Below are 24,830 nucleotides of genomic sequence, written 5' to 3'. Positions count from 1 at the left end.
GCGTTAAAATAAGAGCTATTCGAGGGTAAAAAATGTGGCTCCTCCTTGAGTTGCCCCAATCGTCAGGTGAAGCCAAAACAAGCTGTGGGATGTGTCCATCCCAGCAGCTGGCGGTAGGCATTTTCCCTCCGTTTCTTTCTTATCCCCCCCCAGCCCTCTTATCTCAGCTGTGTACAAACTGATATGGTACTTAGCAGGAAAGTGACTGGAAATTAAAATAACTTCGTTCACCAGAGGTTATCAGCTGGATATCTGTCATCATCAGTTTGTACAGAAAGAGTCATCGGCGGCAAAAGGCTGTACTAGAGCAGAGCCCGGCTCTCGGCAGCCGGCAGGCATGAGCCCTCCCGACAGAAACCGAGCTCAAACCTGCTGATGCGCGGTGCTGTCGTTCCTGGGGTAGGCACAGCTTTTCTTTCGGTCTTTCCAGGCAAGGTGAACGGGAGGTGAAGAATTTGCAGTGCTGGGAATAGAGCAAAACTCTGGTTGTAGCCATCCACTCTGCCGGCGTTGGGTGAACCGATTGTGAACTGGAAGTTTTATTGTGCATGTTAATTTTTGTCGTATAGCGCGGCAGAGGTTTGGTCGGAAAATAACCAATTTCTTGAGAAACCGTTTCTCTATTAAATTGTACGATTAAAGGTTATGCTTCTTTCTTGTCAGATGTCTTTAAATAACATCGTTAAATAATATCAGTCACCCTGCCAGGTTGAAGTGATTTTCTTTTCTTTTTACTTTTAGGTGTGTTTTAGTGGGTTCAATATTAAATAGAAAATAAGCTTTTGAAAGAGAGGGCAGGAATTTGTTGTCTCCCAGCGTCCGGCTCGTTTTCCGATCCCGACTTGCAACTTAAAACATTTTCCCATGGTTTTTGCCTGCAAATGCGCGACAAGAGCAGGGGAAGCCGCGGGAATAGATGCCTACGCCGCTCGCTTCTCCCTAGCTTGGGTGCTGCCATTGCAAATTTGTGTGCTGAAAAGTGCCGAGCTATCGGCTTCAAACTCCGCATTTCCTTTCAGTCATTTGAATACCTCTTCTCCATTTAAACCCGAGGGTATTTTAAACACGTGTAAGGGTGAATATACTGCGAGAAATACCGTGAGAGTTTATTTCAAACGACCGGCACATGCCGGTGCCCACGTAACCCCAGGGTGAGGAGTGGGGACCTGCTCGAAAGTTGAGGGTGGCTGTGAAGAAGAACGGCCGCTCTGGCCTGGCAGGCGCCTCTTTCCCGGTCTCCAAACTGCCCCGTGTTTTACACTTCAGACGCCTCAGTTTTCTTTTTTTTTTTTTATTCTTTTTTTTTTTTTTCTTTTTACCGCCGATTAGCCTGTTTACGTTATAGCCTGGCTACAAGTTTCATTTTATTTCCTCCCATAGACACGATAAGAAAACCCGGCTTAAACTGGGACCAGCGTGGGAAACCGTTTCCAATCACCCCTTTCCGTTTCGGGTTTGCTCTCGAACCGCTCAAATCATATAGTCTCCGGTTCCTAACTCTTCATTGCGTCTCTCCTTTCCCGAATCCCACTCTTCTGACGTAACTTTCATCCCGGGGCTCCAGGAGGCTCTCAGGTATCTCCTGCTCCGGGCCTGGGTTAGGCATCCGGGGGTGCACGTGCGGGAGCATTTTTGCGGGCGGGGGGATGCTCGCTGTGGGTACACATCGCTGGGAAGGTGGTGGCCAGCAAGGTAACCATCTCTCCTGATGGTTGTGGCCAAAGAGGGAAGAAAGCAGATTGGGAAAAAAAAGAGAAAGTTTCGTATCCAATTAAGGCAAATTCCCTCGTGGGCACTTCATCCTCCCAAAAAAGGGCTGGGGGAAAGACATGTGCAAATGCAGAGCAGTTTCTCCTTCCCCCACTCCCGGGTCTCTGCAAACGTGATCCCTTTGCAGGGATGCATTAGTGAGGAGGGGCAGGCTCGGTCCGGCCGCATCCCCGCCGCCCCTCGGTCAGGGCAGCCCCGGGAGCAGCCGGCATCGCCCACCGTGTCAGGCCGCGATGCTCCTGCGGCCCTGGGGGCCCGGCGGGTTCGGTGTGAGGCGGTACGAGGGGTCACCTCGGTGACTATCGCAGGTTGGAGTGTATTCTTTTCCGAGACGTGTTTATGTAACTTAATGTACTTTAGAAACTGCTGGGGAGTTTAGGCCGGGCTGATAAGCACAGCGGTTATTGCGGGCGACGTGCCGGCACCCCTCCGCCTCTCTTCTCCCCTTCGCTTATCCGCACTACTTAAAATATACTTTTATCAAGGCCACCCCACGATATGGAGGGTTTCCATTCCCCAGCGGCTGTGACATTGAAGCGGACTTATCGATCGGGGCACTGGCAGCGCTCAGGCTCGCCCAGCCCGGCGGGGAGCTGCCGGCCGGTCGGCTCCCAGCAGAGCTCACGCCCCCGCCGCAGGCACCGAAGCCGGCGGGGCAATCCGCATCTACCGGGAAAGAGCATTTCAGAGGGACGGGGGCCTTTGACATCACCCATCACCTCCACCTCGGGCGGGGCGGGGCAGACGTATGGAGCTCAGGGTAGTGGTTAGTCAAACTGAGCCCCAAAGCAGCAGTGTCCTGTACACGCCACAGAAAGGGCGGGGGCGGACATGGCGAGCGTGCCCTTTGCAATAGATCAGATATGTCCAAAGGGGAAGGGGGACCCCCAAATTCTCGAGTGCGAGGAGGGATTCTTTTTACTTTCTCCGAAACTCCTAGCGAAGGGCTGCCAGGTGCTCAGAGGTCGGGCTTGAACTCCAGCCTGTCTTGCTGGCCGCAGACAGCAGACTTTGGGCCCGGCGGCTGCCCCGGCCCTGGGCAGGACGCCCTGACCAGGCTCCGAGGACCATTTCCCGCTGGTTCGGCACTCCCCTGGGTTGAAGCCGTGCCCGACGGCGGGCAGTGGGGCAGAATGTTATTCCCCACTGCAGTAAAAGCGGCCTTCCCGTCATTGGTGACCTTCTGATGCGTGCTTTTGGGTGATTTCCACGGTGTCTTGCAACCCTTGACGCTCAAATAAGCATCAGGCAGCAGAGAGTCCACACGGACATTTATGCAATAGGTGTCCAAGTGTGTGGGTTTTGTAGTTTGTTTTGTTTGTTGTTGCTGTTGTTTTTGTTGTTGGTTTTGTTTTGGGGGTTTTGTTGTTTTGTGAAAATTTTTTTTTTGTTTTTTGTTGTTGTTGTTGTTGTTTTGGGTTTTTTTAATAATGATCTACAGCTTCTTTTTATTTGCCCGCCCTCCAGTATCCGAGGTCTGGCTGGTTAATGATTTCAACCTTAAAAAAAAAAAAAAAAATAAAAAAAAAAAAAAAGAGAGAGAGAGAGACAGATATTAAAATCAACAAAACGCGCGGAGGAGGCTCCTGTTGCTGCGTAACCTGACTCCTGGAGCCAGAGATCCGCGGTACCCGCACGCTGAGCCCCCGTGGGGCACACAGGACTAAGGCGATGCCCTCCAGCTCTCGGGGTGGCACATAGGAGGCAGACGGGAACCACACAACATCCTAAAAAATTTAGTTATGACTTAGATGCTTCTGTCCAACGGGCGCATAGGTGCTTTGTCTCTTTCCAAACACATACAGGGGGACTTGGAAAGTGAGGTAAGGATTAGTTGTACTGCTTCTCGGCAGTTTTAAAGGTTTTTAAGTGTCGGTGAATTTTGACGCTTTTATCAACGGGCACCTCAATGCCCTTCCTAAGAAACGTTGGGCCTGTGTTGCACTTATGTCTTGCGGTGAAGAATACTATATATATATATATATATATATATACACTATAATTGCAGCCACCTCTTTCTGCGCAGAGCTGTAGAGAAAAATCAAGTACCTCGACTCTGTGTGTGGATCGGTTTCTTGCACACCGGGTGAAAGAACCCGTTTCGAGACAAGACCAGAAGGAAAGGCCCCCACCCCGTGTCCCGCCTCCTCGCCGAGGGGGACAGGGCGGCGGGAGAGTGAGAGCCGCCGCCGCCGCCGCCCGGGGCCGCGGGGCGGGAGCTCGGCGCCCTCCCCGGGCCAGAGCCATGGGGGACTCCAAGGATCACTGTTTTTTCCTGCCTAGGTGCTGGGGAATCCTTTCATGGCTCTCCTGCTGGATCTGGCACGAGAAGCCCGGGAGAAAGTGTCTGAGTGTTCTTGCTGCGAGAAGTCGTTGTGGGAGGGAGGGATGCGGAGGGACTCGAAGCACGGCAGAGCCGCACTTCTCCGCAGCGCTTCAGCACCGGGCTTCTCTTCATCCTCCCCTGTTCCCTATCACGGATGTTAGGCGATATCAAATCCGATCTGCAATTACCTATCCTACCTCCGCCCCTATCCCGACAGCACAGGTTGCAGAGACTTCATTCTTTCTCACTTAAAAAACAAAACAAAACAAAACAAAACAAAACAAACACCCCAAAAAACACCCACAAAAAACTCAAACAAAAGCACAAACAAACAAAAAACAAAACAAAAACACCCCCCCCCCCCAAAAAAAAACACCCACAAAAAAATAGTCCACCAAAAAACCCACACACCCCAGACAGGCAAAATCCAGCGTCACCAACTGCTCCCTGGGACAGTTTTCGCCCCTGCCACACTCCGTGAAAGAAATCGTTTTATGCATCGAAACCTGCCATACATCTCGGCCCCCTCCCCCCCCTCTGGCTTAGTTGTCTTTTTACTTCTCTGCCCAGGAAATAAAACAAACAATCAGAACAGATAAAAATCTTCCAGTGAAATGTTTTCCACAGGACAAAATGAATGCGTCCTCCTGGAAGCATTTTTCGGGAGTAATTCTGTTTCATGCGTGTCCATGCTGAGCTCCGGTGGGGCCGCTCCGTTTCTCTTGGCATCGTGGCAGCCTCTCGCCTTCCTTTTGGTAACCGCTTTTCTCACCATTTACCTGCCTGACTGAAAATGTCTGAGACCAAGTGCCGAATAATAATAATAAAACTCCAAACAACGACATTCGCAAACTTAGCGAGGCAAATCGCGTCCCTCCATCCGAACTAATAATGTTTTCACTTGTTGCTTTAGTGAGAAATGCCAAAATTTGAGGACTTTGTTCCTCCTTGGAATGAAAGTTGGTGTTTAAACGTTAAAATAATATCTTCCAGAGCGAGTCTGACCAGTTCTATAAATGAAAGCGCTACTGGATTGGAAAATCAAATCAAAACAACCACATCACAGAATCAGAGATTTCAGAGTTAGCAGATCGGGGTAATTAGATAGCCTATTAATAGCCTTGCTCTTCGCTGCTATCAGAAGTGGATGACTCCTGCCTTCGGAAGGTATGCGTTAAGCATCCCACGGGAGGTAGGATGGAGACCAAGGAGATGAGGAGAGTTTTCCGACGAGACGTGTGGGGCCCCACCGGCAGGCAGAATGGGTGTACCCTCCTTGGTTTTGCTTGTCAACCCCGCAGACGCTGGCTCTTCCCTTCGTTTGATAGATGGAGGTGTCGAAGGCACCCGCGGAGGCAGTTCCCGGCCGGGCGGGTCCCATCCCCATCGGCCCGAAGATAAGCGATGCTGCTAATTCACCTCCGGGGACGCGACGCCGTCCTTCCCCTTTTGCTTTTCTTACCCTAGGTGTTAATGGCTTCGCGGACACAGCCTTCTATTTGCAGTTAAAAGTATAAATATATACGTTCGCCGTGGGAATACCGCAATTCCATTTCGTTCATGTAATCACTGGCAGTGTTTATCCATTTCGCTTAAGCCTCCAGGACCAAAGAGGGCGTGCAATTAAGTCGCACTTTTCGATTACTTTAGGAAAAGGTTGGTTTTATGCAGCCGTTGTTGCTGCTCACATTGCATTTATAATTCAATATTAAAAGACATCAGTATTTGCAAACAATAGAAGGAACAACTAAAAAGCCGGTTGTCCCCAAAAGTAGGTGCTTACAATGTACTGTTCCCCTGCCATTGTTGACTGATTTTAAAAGGTCACCGATGACTGAATTTTAAGAAGTCCATGACTTTTAATTCCACTTAGATGAGCAAGAAATAGTGTAGTCTGATATACATAAGTTTTTTTCCTGCTGTTATTTCTTACATTTTTTTTACATACAAACACTTTATTACCTAATTTCTTAAATTATCTTTCTTAATGGACATAATAAATTTAGTGTTAAAGATGGAACACTGTAACAAAGTAGATAGGTGTAATTCTTATGTTACTCGGGTTTGAGGTTTTCAGTGGGGAGTTGGTGGGTTTTTTTATATTCTTAATGTGGGTAGAGATAGCAGCCTTTTTCTGAAGTAACAATCCTCAGAGTAAATCAAAGTGATGGCAGGTTGTAGAGTGACTACTATTTCCAAGGCGGGGGGGAAGGACCTCCACACTTTCAGTAAGCTGAAGATAATGCCATACAACAGTATTTCAGGATAACTTCAGAGGGTTGCTGCACCCATGAGTAACGTGGATGGTATCTGGATCATGCTTTTAGCGTTTGCCAATGACCATCAAACATAAGTTAAGCCACACACAACTTTATTATTCACCTGTGAAATAATGCAAAACCGAAAAAAAGACAACCCAGACAACCCAGTTTTACTATAAGTTCACATATATTATTTTCAGCACTGTATTTGCATTGTAATGTTACTGTAGGTTGTTTTTTCTGATAGTGCATGTGAAACAGGGCTTACAAAGAAGCCCTGCTTCTGTGTCTCTGCTCATTTCTCCAGATGCTAAAAATGTCTAAGGCTACTCATTCACCTGGAATTTATCCCACGATGACTTAAGCATGATGAGCCAGTGCCACAGACCTCCATGGAAATTCCTCATGAAGCAATAAACCTTGCTAATGGATCTGTTCTGAAGTTCACAACAAGAATTACCATCTGGCCCTTCAAGTCATGGTTTTAACTTAACTAAGCTGGTTTTAAGCAGATTCTGTTACAAACTCCGGATGAATATTTGGTCAGCTAATGCCAGTTTTTCTGCTGTCACAGCTCGGAAGCTGTTGGTCCCAAACAAACCCAATCAGCACTAACTGAGCAGCTACCATAGTTCCTGTGATGAACTTAACAGTAAAGGTAATGTAGATGCTCTCTGTGATTTATGTCAGGCTCTGTCAGGTTTAACAGCACCTCTTTATGATGCAGGTGTCGTGTAGTTGCATGGACACTAAAGATGACAGATCCAGCTCTATGTCCAGTACACCCTTATAAACTTACATTGCGTTTACTTCTGGAACCCAATGACCGCAGCAGAAAGAACAACAGCCAGCACTGACATCAGTGGCATCTCATGGCGCCACAGATAAATCCAACAGGGGTGGGACTGTCAGAGCCTGGGAGTGCTGGGAGATGAAAACTCAGCAGTGCATGGCTGGATTGAGGACTTTTCCCTCGCTGCTTTTGGCTTTCCTCCAAGCACCCCATATGTGACACCCTATGCAGTACCACTCCCCACAGATCCCCAACTGGGCTGTAGTGACCACAGCTTTATGTAGCACTACTTAAATCAAAGTGGTTCATCTTCTATGCTAAGCCAAACTATTTGCCTCCAAAAAAGCTCATATCAATCAAAGCGTTTCATTTTATCCAAAATAAAGTTTTTGTGCTGTTTTTCAATTATTTAACCCTTTAAAGAAAATAAACTTCGAATCAAATTAGCAACAAGGTTCATCTTGAGAGGGCAGACAAAGTGGTTTGCATTTTCCTCTCTCTTTCAATTTGATAACAGGCTTACATCTGGGTAGGTAGGAAAGGTCAGTCATGCCTGGACCAGAAGCCAAGACCTCAGCTCCTCATCCCTGTTCAGCCACCAGAAACTACAGCAAAGCTTTTGTTTTCTGCTTGGTCAACATGACACAGGGAAAGCAATAACCCCTGAACTGTCTGAAACTGCCGTCTGTACTCTGGGTTGAAATTTTTTTTTTTTTTTTTTTCCCCTCCCTGGAAAAGGCAGAGTCTAACAGGAATACGTTCCAAGATATTTCACTCATGGAACCGGAGAAGTGTATAATTCAGCCTAAACCCAGAATTAATTCTATACTGTTATTTTAGTTCTTACTATCTGTGAGAATAGTTCCTACTCATCTCATAAACTCTATCTGTGACCTATGTTGTTTTCAAACCAATTTGGTTTTGCTTTTGATAGCTTCAACAGAATTGTTGAATGACATTTCCTTTAGAAGGAGTTTTCCAAAGAAATTAACCTAATTTCTGCTTGCAAGAAATGGAAAAAACATGTTTTCCTTATGCCTGCTTGGAACTACATGTACCTCTGAGGTCCAGAAGGTGACATATCTTTCACAAGTGTTTCCTTTAATAAGCATAGATAGGAGAAACTAATGATTGTGACCTGTAGCTACTGGAAGGTTAAAAATATTCTATACTGAACTATTCTAACCACAGCTCAGCATTTGGACTTGTGGAGCATGGAGCTGACTAGGTTGAGCCCATGGAGAGAACTGGAAAACAAACAATTAAAGCTCAGCTGGAAAAGGAGGTCCTCCGAATTTAATGGGGTTGGACCAAGTCAGCAGGACAAACCCTACAAGAGCTTGGCTGAATGCTAATGTGAGTATTTTGGGCTGAATTCTTGATGTTGTCTGGGCCTTTTGGATACAGCCAGCGTTATTACAGTGAAATTAGGATATGTTGGACATTTTGTTATGATTGAGGGTAGAACTGGAGAAAAATGGTGAGTGGATGGGAAGGGGAGAGAGTGATGGGAACAATCCTATCCAAGGCTTTGTAGCTAAGCGACTGTAGCTAAGTGAACTGAAAAAATACATAATACAGCCCCCAAATATCCTCTTCCTCAGCACAAGGAAGAAGTGCTCTCTTGGGTCCATAGCCCCAAAGCAGGCACAAAGCTATGGCCAACAAACCTACAGGGTTTCAGTGGCTCTGGCTCACTCACAAGCTATCTTGAGCCAACCCAATTCTTTGCATAAAAGCAGAATCCAGCACACCTAGAATTACACTTTACTAAAGGAACAATGATGCATATCCTTTATGTTATTCAGCGTTATGATACTTCTCCATATCTGTCAGTCTGAATGTCAGAAACACACTGTTTAGCAGATTAAATTATTTTATCAGTCCTCCATTTGGAAGGCAGAAACCTGCTGTGCAAAGCTCAAGAAGAAAATAAAATGTAGTGATGAAGTACCAAACTCCTGTGGGTCTTTTGCTGGAGGAAGGCCTACAACAAGTTTACATGTTTAATTAGAATGCAGTAAAATGCAATTTCCTTTACATCATTACACTCCAATGTCAACCTTAGAATCACAAATTTGTTGAAAGCTGTGCAAAATAGTTCATTTGTAGTTAGCTTTTGGTAATAAAAAACATGCAAAAATAAGCTTTTAAGGAAATGTGCTAATAATTAAAAATAAATTTAGTGTTCTAAATGAAGAGTACTGATGGCGCTAAAAAGGGCAGTGACTTAATTAGTCTTGTTGAAGTCAGTTATTCATTTGTGGACCATCAAACTATAAACTGAGGTACTTTATTGACTGCAATATTCACTGGATATGTGCCATATTATTCAAGCAAAACAATACACTGCAAAAACAATACAGAGAAGAGGTAATTTGTACAGAGTTCATGAGACAATTATATCATCTAAATACAAAACTGAGTCACTGTGCCCTTGGTTCTCTTTATTAAAAGAGAATTGAAGGATATACTAAACATACTCAGAGTCTAGTAATTTAAATTTGAATCCTGCCCATATACCCAAGCACCCAGGAACTGGTGTGGTCCAGCACATGGATCATGAGTCCCAAAGAAGGACTTTGATGTGGGACTCAGGATACTACTTCATTTTCTTGTGTGCTGTAAATTAAACTATTGCCCCATTTTCCTGAGAAGAGCTTTGAGACTCACTCAATATCATAGAAAAACATTTACTAGTATTAATAACACACACACACACAAAAGTACTTATTTCAAAAGAGGACAGCAGTTTGAAAGCTGTCTCTGTTTTACATGCTTTACTGGTGCAGAGCTTCTGGAGAAACATAGCAGGAGCATCTGGATGCAAGTGGATGTGTTTCCTGTTCAAACAGAAGCAAATCACTGAGATGCCTGAACAGAAGAGAGAACCAAGGCTTTGCACATATCACTTGCTCGCAGAGAAGCTCATCAAAGCACAGAAACAACCAAGGCCAAAACAAAAGTAAGTTGCTGAATTACTTTGTGAATTTCCAGACTGTAGCTGCACTGCAACATTTTGAACCCTTTTTGTATGTTTTTTCTTAAACTTTTAATGTTGTTTAAGGAACATGTAAGTATTTCATTTCTTGATCATGTAATGAACTTTATGAAATAAAACCTTTTTTTTTAATCTCTTCTGATGTTTTTTTATGCTCAGTTTACTGTGCATTTTGTATTTGAATAGACTTTAATGCGTGACATCTAACCATACTATAGTAAATTGTGGAGGAGGAGGCTAGTATTCAGAATGATTATAAGGTGTATTTGTTTATAAAACAGGAAAAAACCTCAGTGTCTCTTTGTTTGTTTTTGTTAATAGTAATGCTGGCTTGCATACAATAATTTTTAAAATGAATGCTAAGAGGATCTAGCAGACAGAATAGCAAATGGAGAGCCTGGGATACCCAAGTCTGGTTTTGAATCAGGCAGGGAGATATAATTCTGCATATTGAAAGGTACAATTCTGTAGCACGTTGGCCTTGATGCAATCCTGGCTTAAGAAACCCTCTCCCTCCCCCAGGAGGGAATCTTCTGCCTGGAGGAGTCCCTCCAGTGCCAGCCAGTGCAGCAATCCACTGCCTTCTCCCAGTTGTGTTAATGAAATTCCTTGTGAGCCCACACTGGAAGAAAGACCATTGAAATGATTACAATTAAAAATAGCTCTCCCTCTCTTCCTCCCACAAAGAGTTTATTTTTAACTTCCATCACCTCAGTGTGCTGATTTAAGCACTGCTGTACACACAGTTGTTTTGGCACGACTGAGGAGGTGACAAACTGCAGGCCAGAGGTGGGAACAAACATCTGGGGCAGGAGCTGGTTGCAGCAGCTTAGCTGCCAAAGGCAGTGTATCATGGGACTATGGTGTGATAGTTCATAGTATGAACTTAAACTTTGCCTTTCCTGTCTGTTTTCATAGCCATGAGGCATCTCTGCTCCAAATTCCTAGTACAGAAATGCTGGACCAGTGTTGCTTTCCTACCCCAGCCTGGTTAATTTATATTAGAGATTTTCAGTCATGTGAGCTCTGTCCCTGGGAAACACAGTGCAAGTGAAGCTCAGCTGAATCATGAGGTTTATATCCTTAAAGACATTTAGATGGCTAACTTTCAGTCAGTGGAAGGATTAAGTGGACAGGGTTAGGAGTAGGAGTATGGCCAATGACAATGCCTTGAACACAGGACAGAAGCCACCTAGGCTCACAGTCTTAAACGTTTTGCTTACATGCAGAGGATCAAGCTGTGTATGTGACTCAGGACTGAGTAAGAACTTCTGCCAGGTCATTTTGGCCAGGATTTAGGATTCTTCCATCTTTCCTTAAAGTACAGGCCATGAGTCACTTGCTGAAATCTTCTTATCTCTCCAACTTCCTGACATTTTATGGACCTCAGGCTATGGTGGCCCTTTGACTTGTTCAGTCCCCTGCCTGTGATTTTTGTCTTTTGAGGACTTGAAAGCTACAACCCAATTTGAATTTTTGTTAACACCTATGTAAGCACTTGGGTGGACTTGCATAGACTTTAAGCATACGGGGAAATCAGATAATATCTAATCTTATACCCATTAGGGTAAAAGTGTGTCCCTAGCACGTTATTAACCAACGAACTGTAGAGCAGACAACACAGTGCATCAGATAACCCATCCTACAGTTCCCTATATTAAAAACAATTATTTGACTGGTTCACATGTGACAACATCACAGCGTGACATCATCTAGAACCCACTGAACTCAGTGAAAGAAACACCAGTTCAAGTAAGTTTGGAGGTCTCGTTTAATGCCTCAGGTAACGTACCTTACATCCACATCACAGTCTGGCTTTTGAGCCTCCACCATGTTCACAAGCCTTTCTTTTTCCTGTCAGTCTTAATCTAGACTAGGAAACTGGATGATTTTGTTAATCATGATGACTGACACTTCTGGTAGATTTAAGAGTTCAGTGTCAAACTTTTCAATAAGATCTTGTTTGCCAGCACAAGCATATGGCTTCTCTTCTGCTCCATGTGCACTGTCCCAGTCCTCCCTGAGGTCAGCAGACCTTCTTGTAAAGCAAATAAATTTAAAATAATATAACATCACCATGGCTCTAATGGAGCACTTCTGTGGCACTCTACTTTATCCCAATATCATAAACAAAATGCCAAATGAAAAGTCAACCTTGAAAATCATCTAGCTCACAAAAGCATGATTTTGTGATGAAATGGAGTAGCCCAAGCATGGCTGGACCACAGAGACCTCCAACCCTTTAAGAACTCAGTAGAGTTTTAGTCTATTGTCTATAGAATTAGCCTTGGAACTGTTTCTTCAAAGGGTCTTGCTGATTTCAGTGAGTTTACCTGCACTGGAGTGTTTTTATGTTTATCTGTTAACCTCATGCATGCCTTTTCTGTCTTCAATTCACAAAGGTAAAGCACTGATCAACCTATATGGAATATATAGAGATCTCCAGAATCTCACTCTGGAGAGCACGGTACATGGCATGCAAAAAAATTTTTAAAACCCAGTGTATTTTCCTAGCAATCCTTATATATCCATCAAGCTGCAAGTTATTTCAGAGAATACTGATGCTACTCATAAAAAAACATTACCAAAGTCAACCAAAATTCCAAAAAAAAAAAAAAAAAAAACCACAACCAAACAACAACAGAAGGGTAGGCAGAGAACTAATCCATTTTGGAGCTGTCAGGTTGTGACCTGCGGTATGTTTTCACAGGAAAGGCAAAAATGAGGTTCTTTCCCAAATGAGGAACAATATGGTGATTTAAATAAAGAAGGATAAATGATGAACGGACAGTTCTACCCGCACAGAAAATGTTCCCAAGAAGAGGACTGATCTGACATAGTCGCAGTGGATGGCTACGAACTGCCAGACAGTGTTGAATCAGAGCTCCCACTCCTGAACTCCCTGTCCTGGCTGCAGCTTGTGTAAAAGACTATAAGGAAGGAAAACCCATGGAATAATGAAGATGAATGCAATAAATATACCTGAGCCTGTCTACTTGTTCTAGTGGTTAGTGTCACTGGAGAAACCCTGCAGGGCTTTAAGCAATTCTTAGTGATGAAGATTTATGAAGCCCTTTTAAAAACTTCATTAAGGGGTCAGAGAGATTTAAGTGGCCTTGCAAGCTCTGCGCTAAGCCAAGAGATTTTCTTAGTAGAAACTCAGCCAAAGGCAGCAAGGGCAGACCTGGCTTGCAAGGGCTTTTCACACACTCTGGCTTGGGAGGAACAATGCTAGGTACCCTATATATCTGGGCAGTACAGCATAATGCTGAAGTCCCAAGCAGGGTTGTGGCAACTATGATGGTTAAAGGAAGCTGCTTAGCAAAAGTATTTCCTCTGAATAGTGTTAAGGCCAGCGTACTATAGTAAGCAAGCCAAGTCTGCATACACTGCTAGCATAACTTTCTTCTTCCAGTTTCCCTTAGTTTGTCCAAAATATGGTAAAACATTTTTTTGCAATTCAGACGTGTTTTCCTCCTTCTGATGGCAAGTGCTGCTCAAACCTCATAAAATCATTGCCCAGAAACATACCTTCCCTATTGATGCCTCCAAGCAGTTGTTTAGGACTATGATTATTTAGATATAAATAGCAGTGCTCATTAATCTAGCAATCACTCCCAGCTATGAAAATGCAAATTGGGTTGGCTTGTTTGTGTTTTCGAGAGAGAGAAGGTGGTGGTGGTGGTAGGTGGGAAGGGGAATGTTCCCCAGGTGCTGCTGTTTATCACCTTTTTGTCTTACTGTGAGCCAGGGAATGTTTCATCTGCACCCTGCAGAGTTTTGCTGGGCTCTGTTCCACCACCACTGAGGTGGGTGTGCATCACACACATCTTGTAAAAGTGGTTCTTGGACTGACAGATTGGGTCAACCCCATAAAAAAAAAAAATTCTGGACTTTTTTTTTGTAGGTATGCAGCAGAGTAAGCTCTGGTAGCTGGCAAAGCCAGCAAACATTGACAGAGGAAGAGACGAAGGCTGCTTTGATAGCTTCACAGGTAGAAGTACCATTCCCTTTGGCTCACTGAAGCTGCCGGGCCAGAAGGAAGCAGCCATGATGGAGCAGAACTCATGAGCTGTAACAAAATTTGGTGTAACCAAAGCAGCAAATCTTCAAGAAGCTGTGTTTCAGCTTGACTGCCCACCTGAAGTGAACACCTTTTGCTAGGTGGCTTATAACCCAACACACTGTGCTTCAGATGGAGTGTGAGAGGCAGTACACAGCCTTGGTGCCTAGCAAAGAGGAGAGGGCCTCCACTGGAGCTGGAAGGAAAGAAGGTAAAAAGAGAAAGACAGTCGAGTGCGGAGAAAGGGACCTGAAAAATCTGCAGCAAGAAGAGAAATGCTGGGCTGAGCCCTTGAAGACCTCCCTCACCTCACATCCCATTCCTGACAGCTGCCAGCAGTACATACTTACAGAAACCTCTCAAAAAATGCAGTATAAAGCAGCTTGTCTACTCTTTTTTAAATTGTTATTGTTATATCCAACATGCTAAGTACCTTTAAGTCTAAATACTTTTAGCATGAATTGAAGTGAGCACCTGAATTTTAGCAGCGTGTTGCTGGACAGAGAGTTTAATAATGGAATCAATTTAACAACTAGTTTTCTTGATTTTAAGTGAGATTGTTCATACCAGTCTTCATTTAGGAACACACTTTTTGCATTCACAGAGCTTAAAACACCTGCTTTTTTACACTAAAGGGGAGGGATGGGGGGAACCATGCACTTACGAATTTGGCTTCTCAATGAGGTTTCATGGCAGAATGGCTCAAGCCTGAGGTAGCCTCTAGTAAGGGTTAAATTTTACAAATGATGCAACATGTAACTCTCTGGGTGACAGCGCTATCTGGCACTACTTTAGCATCTATTAGAAATACAACACTGGCTATAGACTTTCCCAACTGAGTTGTAGCAATACTTCCCAAACACTTATTTGATAAATGATTCAATATTAATGAACAGCATAAGGAATTTTATCTACCATTACCTCCAGCCTGCAGTTTCTTACAGGAGCCTTACCTTACTATCCTCATTTGAATACAATAATTTCTGGTGCATTCCTGAAGCTAGCAACAAAGTCAGGAGGTGTCTTCCCCTCTGCAGGAGCAAGCAGAGAGACCCAGGAGTGAGTGGATTATGGATATGGCTGGCAGGAAGGAGAAGCCTCCCTCATGACAGTGAGTCACGAGATCTCGGCCTTGACAAGGAGAACTACTACAGAAGAGCCAATTGTGTAATATCCCAAAGAAGAGCAATTAAGTGGTTTCATTGATAGGGCCTTTGCCTGAGCTACACACTACAAATAGCAACTTCATTCAGGCCATTTCAATGACACATGCTAGAGATAGAAAGATCCAAGATAATAATGTTTTGCCATGGCATTTTGGGAAACTGAGGATCAGGAATTTTTCCAGAACGGGAAGCTTGTTTTGCTCCCTGAAGACTTTGTTTTGATTTCAAGCACTGCCGACTGTGCACTGTTGTCACATTGTTTAGATACCTTTTTTTATTGCTCCCTTGATCGTAGGGCACAGGGAGATTTCTTCAGCAGACAAAGACTTTTCTGAGGCATATGCTATAACAGTGGAAGGAATCTGCTCCAGAACTTCCACAAGTACAGGGTTAGCTCACTGTATCTAAAAGTGCCTTTACATCAGGAGCGTTGTTCTTGAATATCCAATGGAGGCTGGAGATACAAGGAGACAAAGGGAAGCAGTGGGCAGTTCAGGCACCCACTGTCTGAGTTTCTGGGTGCCAGTGTCAGCCCTGGGGGCTGACAGTTGCCTCCACAGCCCTGAGGTGCAGCAAGTTTCATCTCTGTTGGCTGTGTCTGGCTGCTGCCTCTTGTGAGATGTTACAATGGCTCAGGTAGGAGAGTCAAGCTGTCCCGGGTCTGCTGTGCATAAAGCGCCTGTCACTTCAAGAGGCAGATCCCTGACCTGTATGGTTTAGAGTAATAGCAGCTTGGATGCTGTTAGAGTAAAAGCACTTGGATGGCTTAATAACGGTGCCAGAAAACATATTGCAGTGAAGTGTACCCTGATCCTTCATCTGCAGCCATATTCATAGTCTGCCAGAGTAGGAAATGTCCGAAGTGACAGGAATCCATGAATCAGGGGGCCATTTGCATTGTTGCTTGTTTTTCTTGTTTTTCTTTTTTTTCCCCTTCATTTTCCACATGAAAAACAATATAGGTCATCATTAAACTTAGGGACTTTTGATGATCCTCAGTTAGCACTCCAAAACCTTCTACTTGCTTCAAGTTTGTGAGTGAAACAAAAGACAAACCAAAGCAGAATGCAGTCCTGAGTTTCCTTGAGCCAGCAGGAACTTTGCCAGCACTTGATTTTTAAAAATCTGGTTTCCTCTGCTGATTCAGTCATGCAAAATTAGCAGCCTCAAGAAGAAAAGGGTAAATGTGAGTGTGCTACTCCTGTTATGCCCAAAAGTGCGTTACATTTCCCATCAGCTCCCTCAAGCAAAACCTGCACACCTGTAAAGCACAGGGGGTCTTTGTTTGTTGTTGTTGTGTTGTTTTTTTGGTGTGGTGTTTTTTGTTTTTTTTTTTGTCTCTCTCTGATGAGACTTTAGGGACATGTGAGCAGCAATGTCTGTTGCAAACCTTCTTCTGGGCTTTGAGTGCTGTCATAGCTCGTACCTGGGGGCTGTCAGCCCAGCCACCATATCTTCTTTCAGCAGAGAAGAAAGAGAACATTACTCTTTCCTTTCCCCTCCATGTGGCAAAAAGCCACAGGGAACCACAGAGCTGTGTCATCCTGAATTGCTGTGACCAATTTGCCAGGGAGCTTTTCCCACTGGAAGCCAAAAGTGCTGCGACTGCTTGTCTGCGTGTGCGTGTACCCTGGGCTCTGTGTTGGAAATGGGGTTGGCAGAGAAGCTCCTGCTCAGCACAACACTGTGAGTGGTTCCCTTGTACCATCCTGGCTGCAGGGGATCATGGAGCACAAGCAGGAGTGAGAACATCTGGCAGTGGCAACCACCTAACACTGCCATGGGCTCAAGTCCCACCTGCTGCATAGTCTGAAATGAAACTGAGTATTTCGTGGCTGACTCATCCAATGAAGGCAAAAGTAAGTGGATCTTCAGGAGTTGGCTTTCAAATATACAAATTAGGCTGCTGCAAAGAGAAAAGGAATACTTTGTCTCTGTTGGCAGATGAAAGGTTAAGGCAATGTTAAAGATCCACCAGAGAAAACTGGAGAATTGCCATCACCTGTGCTCCTAAAAGGAGGTTAAACACCCTAGGAGAAGGTAAGACAGGAAAAAAAGGATTTGGTATCCCTCTGAGGTCCTTTCCAAGGGAATACCTCTGAGGCTCTGCAAATGTGTGATTATCCACATCTGCCAGTGGATAGTGCATTCACAGGGGAGAAAAGTTGCATCCTTGATTAATCAAACAAATGATTTATTAAAAATCAGCAACCCAGTCCAGAAACAATCCACTGTCAGTGGAGTCATGAAACCAAGAGGAGTTAAAAAACAACCAGCTGTGGCACAGCAATGAAACCCTCCAGCAATTAAAGCCCACCAATAAATATTGGCAAGTGCTGGAATGAACTTTTATATTTCTAGAAATTATTTTAGCCATGGAAAATATAAACTGTGTCTTCCCTGCAGACACAGCCAAAACTAATCAAAATACTCCTCATAACACAAAGGAAATACCTCTGGGCTGCGATAAGGACTATGAATGTAGTTCTTTTACGTCTCCACTACCTAATAACAATAAGATGGACTGGTGGCACTGTTTTCAGCACAGAGATTAATAGTCAGGGAGAAACTGAGAAGGAGAAAGTACACTTTCAGTTTTCTTTCCGATGGCTAATTAAAAAGCCCATATCTGAGAGGAAACACTGTGGAAATGAGAGTTATTTGGATGTGCCTTCCCCATATACTATCACTCTGCTTTGTGAGGAATGCTTTATTAACGCTAATCTCATCCCTGTGCTTTGACAGAAGTTACAGTTTCCTTCCTTTGCAGCCGCTAAGGCTCAGTTCTATTACAGGGTTTGTTTAATGGGAGCTTTATTATTTTACTAAATTACCTCATCTTCTGGGAACAAACTTAACCTTGAACTACGAAGCTAAATGTCTTTTTAATGATGCAAGTCTGTTTGGAAATTGTTCTTTGATGACTCTAAATTTTCTTCATTCTGCATGTTTAATATGTGAAATATACACAAAAAAGTAATTAATTTCTGCAGGCTTTCCTGATTCGGTATTTAAAATCAATTTGCTGCAATTATTAAGGTTAAGACAAGAGGGAACAAACACTCTTAATAGTATTCAGGCACCAGAGAGGAGCCCCTTGTAATCATTAGGGAACCCCTCTTCAGTAAACTGGAAAATTATACAGTACTGATGCTAAATATTCCATATTGAAATGTTTAAATGCTAAGATAATATAAATAAAACTCCTAGGTGCATTTTGGAATGGAGCCTTCTTGTGCTGTCATGAAACCTAATGAGAAACTGTGAGAAACAATGAGAAGCTACCATTAACCCAAGTGAGATGGTGATTTGATCCATACTTTGTAGTCAGACCAAATGGATGTGATTTTCTAGAAGTCTATGGTACCGTGGATCTCTCTGATTCCAGGGAAACAAGGCTTTGGCTACAAGGCGGTTGTCTCAGCACAGAGGGTGAAGCAGGGTACAGGGCTATTTTGTTAAGATCTGATGTACACTAGAGGAATTACTCTCTTGGTTCCTGGTTGATTCCCTCCCAAATGCCTCTGAGTTGCTGAAAACCCACACAAAAGACTTCTTGACTCTGGAAAAATGTGTGTCTATGTTTAGGGTGTGTGCAGTTTGGGTACTTCTGAGGCTGTATTGCCCAGAGGTCACCTTTGGGCTAAGCTGGGGGCAGTGTTTTTTGTTTGTGTGAGACTTGAGTGGGAAGAAATACATGAAAACCAAACAGAAATATGCTGTTTGCTAGTTGGGTAGACACACTGTGATGACTTATCTGTTTAAGAATACTGTTAAAACTTGTGAACTTCTTTCCACATCTCCATTCAGAAAAGTCCTGTACCTTCCTGAAGTAGGAGCAGAGGTCTGGGCATAGCCTCCCCTTCATCATCAAGCTGTAAGACCCACACAGCCAGGCACAGTCTCTCCAGTGCTTCCTGGAGTGGAGACACTGAGTTGCTCCAGACCTGCTGCATGTGTGTGCACACACATCCCTTGCCTGTCACCTGTGAAAAATGGTTCAGGCATCTGGGGTGGCTAGGAAATTAGCATTGGAAAGATTGATGCTTTGGGGAAACAGCAGTTTCTTCCCAGCCACTATATCTCCAAGTGAGAGAGCCCTGAAAGAAATGGCAAATGTGTCAGGTTGCAATACCAGAGTAGCTCATCTGGGGTGCCAAGAGGTTCCCAGGAGAAAAAGATACCAGGACCAAAGGAACAGGCTGGATAAGTTGTTCTGAGGGCTCCAGACAGCCCTTACCTCCATCTGGCTTCCAGTTTTGCCCCACACTGCTAAGGTATTAGAAGTAGAGTTGCCGTGAGCAGGTCACTTTTAGTATGATTTCTGTTCAGCCTTTCTCATCCTATGAAATAGTCCTGGCACATCTTGTGAAAACAAATTCTCTGACTACAGCCTCAGAATTGGCACTAGTTATTTCTTATGTTGTTAGACACCCAAAGTCAGCTACATATCATCCAGAAGAAAAATCAACAGTTCTGATACCTGTTTTCCTGGTCCTGAGAAGTTGCAAAGCTCGTCTGAGCTCAGAGGAAGAGAACTGGATATTCTCATCAGATGATCCACTCTTCTACCATACTGCATCACAATCACTCCAGGTCAAACTTTTTATCCCTTTTTGGTGCCATGCCAGTAAAACCACCCCTCATTCCCTTACTGCAGCTTTTTTATATAGAGACTTCTTCACTTGCCCCAAGGAATGCTAGTTAGTTGACCTGAAAAGATCACAATCAACCAAGTGCTTCCCCGCCCACAAACTTTGTATTCCCTCCAGCACCCCCATTCCTGTAATAGTCTTGGGCTGCCACAGTGTTATGAGTCTCTGAAAAAGTCTCTTGCCCTGCTAAGCAGGACAGCCAACTTTCCCCTAGGCAGACTTTCATAGGCACATGTCAAAATCTTTTCCAGGCGAGAGCCGTGGGACAACATAACGCTGTGGGCATCAGAAAACTTAGGGAGGAGGTCTGGCTCAATTCATTATTTGGGGATAGCAGCTATTCCACGTTACTTTCCAATGAGATGGGGATGATTTGGGTGTGGACTGGGTTACAGTGTCATTTAGTCCTGTTTGTCTTAATGTACTCTGCCATTTTGTTTCCCCCAGCACCTGGGATTGTCGGGGAACCTTATGCCAGTGCAGGCCCAAGGTGTCTCTGAACTGAGTATGGAAAGAGCACTTGCCTTGCACAAGGGCTCCCCTTGTGCCTTAAAAACTGCAGCTTGAGCACCTCTGCTTTATTCCATCTCTGACTGTAGTGTGAAGATAAAAGACCCTGCAAGAAGCCACTGAAAGTGAAAAGTCTGTATTTCCTGCAGATCTTTTACGTGCCAAGAATATATTTTCATATTTTCTTCTCCCTGGTTCTAGGGTTAGGGGCAAGTTTTAGCACTACAGTTTCGTGGCATTGCTTGGAAATTCAGTTGACAGACAAGGTCCTGCTGTGCTACTAAACATAAACATTTCACCTTCTTGTTGTATTAAGCCTTGGCTGGATTATTTTTTATCAACTTTTTTTTTTCCCCCGAATGGGAATGCAAGCAGCTGAAGCCCAGTGAGAAAACATGAAAATAGATTTCTAGGAAAGTAACCAAAAGGGCTTTACCAGCACGACAAGTTGCTTATCAAGAACTATTTTAGGAACGTGAGGAAATGAAACTTTGATGAGAGAGTTCCAAGAGGGAAGATTTACTAGGGAGCTGAGGGTTCAAAGCAGGATGACAGCACAGCTATCAGGAAACCTTCTCTGCACCTGTTTCTCAACCAGCTGCCTAACCATACTCCCCCTCCTTTCTGCTGGCAGCTGAACAGCCGAGATCTGCATCCTCTTTTGTACTAATCCGCTCCACCGTCTGTCTGGAAATGTTTGCCAGTCAGTTCATCCCCTCCTCCTCCTGAGCACAGACATAAGACACAGTTTCTGATTTTAATGCCCAGCTGTGCTCCAGAGACCTCATATAAATCCAAGTCACACTCTCAGAGAACAGGGTCTCAACATGCCTCAGTTTCCCATCTGTACAAGGGAAATATGTTACAGCTTTCCTTCCCTCTTTATAGTGTCTGTATGCTATCTAGTGAGGTATCGGGCTCCTCAGGCTGGTAGATACCTCCTTCACCTCCTTCCTATGTCCAGCATCTAATGCCAAATGAACCGCCTCAGCTTCAGCTTACAGGTGCTGTCCTGATTTAATGATGCCTGAAGCATTTCTATTTTGGTCCATTGGTGCAAATTTACTGCAAATCAAAGCCCTCTTAAGGATGGGGATGAAGTGTAGTCTTCCCCTGTGCCACAGCTTTGCACATGGGCACTTTGTGAGATCTCCTCCGAGCTGCAGGGCTGAACCTATTCGTTTAACAGGCAGTTTTGCCTTCCTCCTACAGGCTCTTCCCCTGGAGAAGTGCCCAAAACTCTTACTTGTTGTGCCAGATCCCAGAACATTGCACTTCTGCCCCTGTGCCATGATAAGCCAGCACGGATGGCCTTGCTGAAGTCAGCAGAGCATCGTACAGTATCTTGGTTTCACATGGGATTTCGGAGTCAGTTTAGCATGACGAAGCTAGACACCTGGGCACCAAAGAAGGCTCACATCCCCTTTTGGTGTCAGCAAGTGATTCTAAGTCTAGCTAAATGACAGTAATTGGGAACAATATCCACCTCAGCCAAACTGCAGCTCTATCCCAGATGGAATTGTTGACTTTCACTGGTCGCAGCACCAACCAGCCTTCCCCACTTGTCAGCTTTTAGGAAGGAGTGGGACTGTGGAGCAAATAGTGCAACAGACTTCTTGTCAGAAAGGCTAGGACAGGGTGACAGAGCCTGCTGGTCCCAGGGGCATCCTCAGATGCTCTCCCCAGAGCTGCACAGTGGTGGCCCAAGCTGCAGCGTGGGGTGGATGCGGTGGTCAGCAAAGCCTGGGTCAATAAAACCTGGAAAGCAAATACGGCTGCAAAGCCTGCCTGCAGGCATCGTGGGGGAGATGCCTCTCTGATCTCTCATCACCCACACACACATGGCATGCACTGGGCTGGTGACAGGCTCAAGGCAGTGAAAACAACCACCCACAGCCCAACACCCATCTGCCATCTTAGCAAAACTGGTGGTGTGAGGGGGATATCGACAGGTTTTTGGGCACTTGCTCCAATAAAGTCCACGCTGGCTGTTTGAACACTCTTGCTTGAGCCTTGTTCTTGCTTGATCCCACATTAGAGAGGGCTGCTGGGTTTCAGGCAGCACTAGAGGGGCTGATCTTGGGAGATGACACATGGAAAGTGACTCCAGCCATGGTGGTGAAGAGTCATGGGCAGCTTGCAGAGGAAGGACCAATCCAGAGGATCTGATTATTTGTCCACTCCTCAGCCACAGTGCAGGGATGCCAGCACATCTCCACTTTGGGGGGTCAGAACCTTGTGGAGACTTTCCTTTGAAGCATTGCTTTGACACTGTGCATCGCAGAGACAGAGAGGGCAGAGCTGGCTCCCGCCGGAGCATGCCCAAGGAGCCTAGGAAAAGGGGACTTCTCTCAGAAAAGTGCTGTCCTCTCTGAACTTGAACTATATCCCATAATGATGGATTTCAAATAAATGATGGCCCACTTAAGATAGATGAGGAGTCGGCATCAAATTCCCGAGCTTTTCCCTGATAATGAGAAAATAACTTTTAATGTCTGATATATTATATCAAGTTCATTACCTCCTTAAAGAAAATTATTCTTATTTTAACATCCAGGGCTGAAATACTTTCTTCTATGTGTGAGCAGTTTTAAGGGCAGAGCTGTCTCAATCACATTAGGCTCCACTTTACATTGTTTCCTCTGCTCTTTTCCATCCATGTCCTCCCTTTGCTCACAGACCTTGCCCTGGTTGTTGGCTACTATAAGGATGGCAGAGGTGGAAAGAGTAGCTGACTACAAATGAGAGGCAAGGTGTGGGCTATGCACTTGGAAAATTTGGTCAGATATGTATCTTTCAGTATATGAATGCCTCTGTGGTTTTCAACAAACTGATAGGATTGTTGCTCCCATCACGGCTATTGTTGTTACTCAGGAGAACTGGAGGATTCATCCCAAGTACTAGACCTTCTGAATTAGGGAGAAAGGTACAGAGAGTATGCTACAAAAGCTTCCAGTAGGAGATGTATACACAGTGTACGTGCACACACCCCCTCATATATAGATGTCTCCTATCACTGTACAGGTCTCTAGGAAGCAGGAGTATGTTCTCAGTGCCTGGCCACAGTGAATGTGTCTTCCCTGTCCCCACTGCGTTCACAACCAGGAGGATCCCCTAAACTTTGGGGCTTTCATGACCAGTTTCCCCATATCTGATTGCACAATCAAGAGTTGGCTTTGGCTGATCTCTGCTTTGGGCATCTTTTCTGCCTGGACAGGGAGCTCAGCCTGGGCTGAGCCTGTTCCAGGCACCACACTGATGTCTTTGATTACAATGATGTCTTTGAGACATCTTATAGCAGCAAGACTGTGCTTCAAGCTGAAGAGACAGGATAGAGTGGATGTTGTTGCATCCTCTGTAGAAAACTCCTGGGACAGTAAGACCAAGTCTTGAAGCTTTCACCCAACAAGCTTTGACCCCCTTGGAAAAGGTTGCCTTTTCCCTCTTTCCTTCCCCCTCCCTTAGCAAAACGGCTGAGCATGTGCCAGTCCTGGGGCACCAGGACACCATGCCACTCTGCTGCAGCTATCCTGTGACAGCCTGACAGGGCTGGTAGGTGTTTGGGGCCAAGAGGAAACCCAGCACCTTTGCACACTGGAGCCATTTACAATGACTTTTGTTGCTGATGGCACATGTTTGGTTGTACTTGTTAAATCTTGTTAAACAGGAAACAGGTTTCAAGGCGAGAGGGTCCCTTAGAGTTCAAGCTCCCGCTTTCAAATGTTCTTACAAGATGCACAATTGGCACTGACTTACAGGAAATGTTTAATTGGAGTCGGAAGGCGCTGGCTCCACCGACCTTGTATTACATTCCTCTGTGTGCTCCTTTCACAATGATTTTCACCTATTGCTGAAATCAGTGATTTATTTATACCAACCAATGCCATCAAGGGGACGAGCAGACCATGGATATGCAGTGAACTGAAGGGAGGAGCAAGCAGCAAGGAATAGTCTTATGAAGGAGAAGGGGCTGCCGCAAACCCAAGAGTGACATATTTATGAGTCCAGTATCGGTTGCCTGCACTGATAAGCCACGGTCATTAAAGGAAGGAAAAGTCACCTTTGTGTATATAAAATATACAAGATTCATAGTCTGAAAAGACTTGACAGGAAAACATTAGGTAAATAAAGGATATCCCATAAAGCATAATGTGAAAATCAAATTACCTCAAAGGGAGGGAGGCTGTCTGTCCCAGCAGTGAAAGTGAGGAAAAATGAAATTCCTCTTTCCCATCTCAAAGCTGATTTGGCTTTAGGGTTTTGGGTGGATCTAGAAACATTGTTA

The 24,830-nt window shown here is 44.7% G+C and overlaps 1 long non-coding RNA gene across 1 annotated transcript in view; it reads left to right on the top strand.

Moving 5' to 3' along the window:
- The first annotated feature begins 239 nt into the window (after positions 1-239).
- The window catches only part of LOC114056519, a 28,195-nt gene continuing 3,604 nt past the window's right edge, over positions 240-24,830 (top strand). Inside the window, exon 1 of the long non-coding RNA XR_003571020.1 lies at positions 240-399. This is a non-coding gene — a long non-coding RNA (uncharacterized LOC114056519). The remainder of the gene's footprint in view (positions 400-24,830) is intronic.

Source organism: Empidonax traillii, unplaced genomic scaffold (assembly GCF_003031625.1).
Source record: "Empidonax traillii isolate 1590-97213 ecotype Southwest subspecies unplaced genomic scaffold, ASM303162v1 scaffold94:size1391941, whole genome shotgun sequence".
Taxonomy (NCBI): Eukaryota; Metazoa; Chordata; class Aves; order Passeriformes; family Tyrannidae; genus Empidonax; species Empidonax traillii.
The sequence above is the reverse complement of the archived record's forward strand: the minus strand, read 5'-3'. Positions and strand labels throughout refer to the sequence as shown.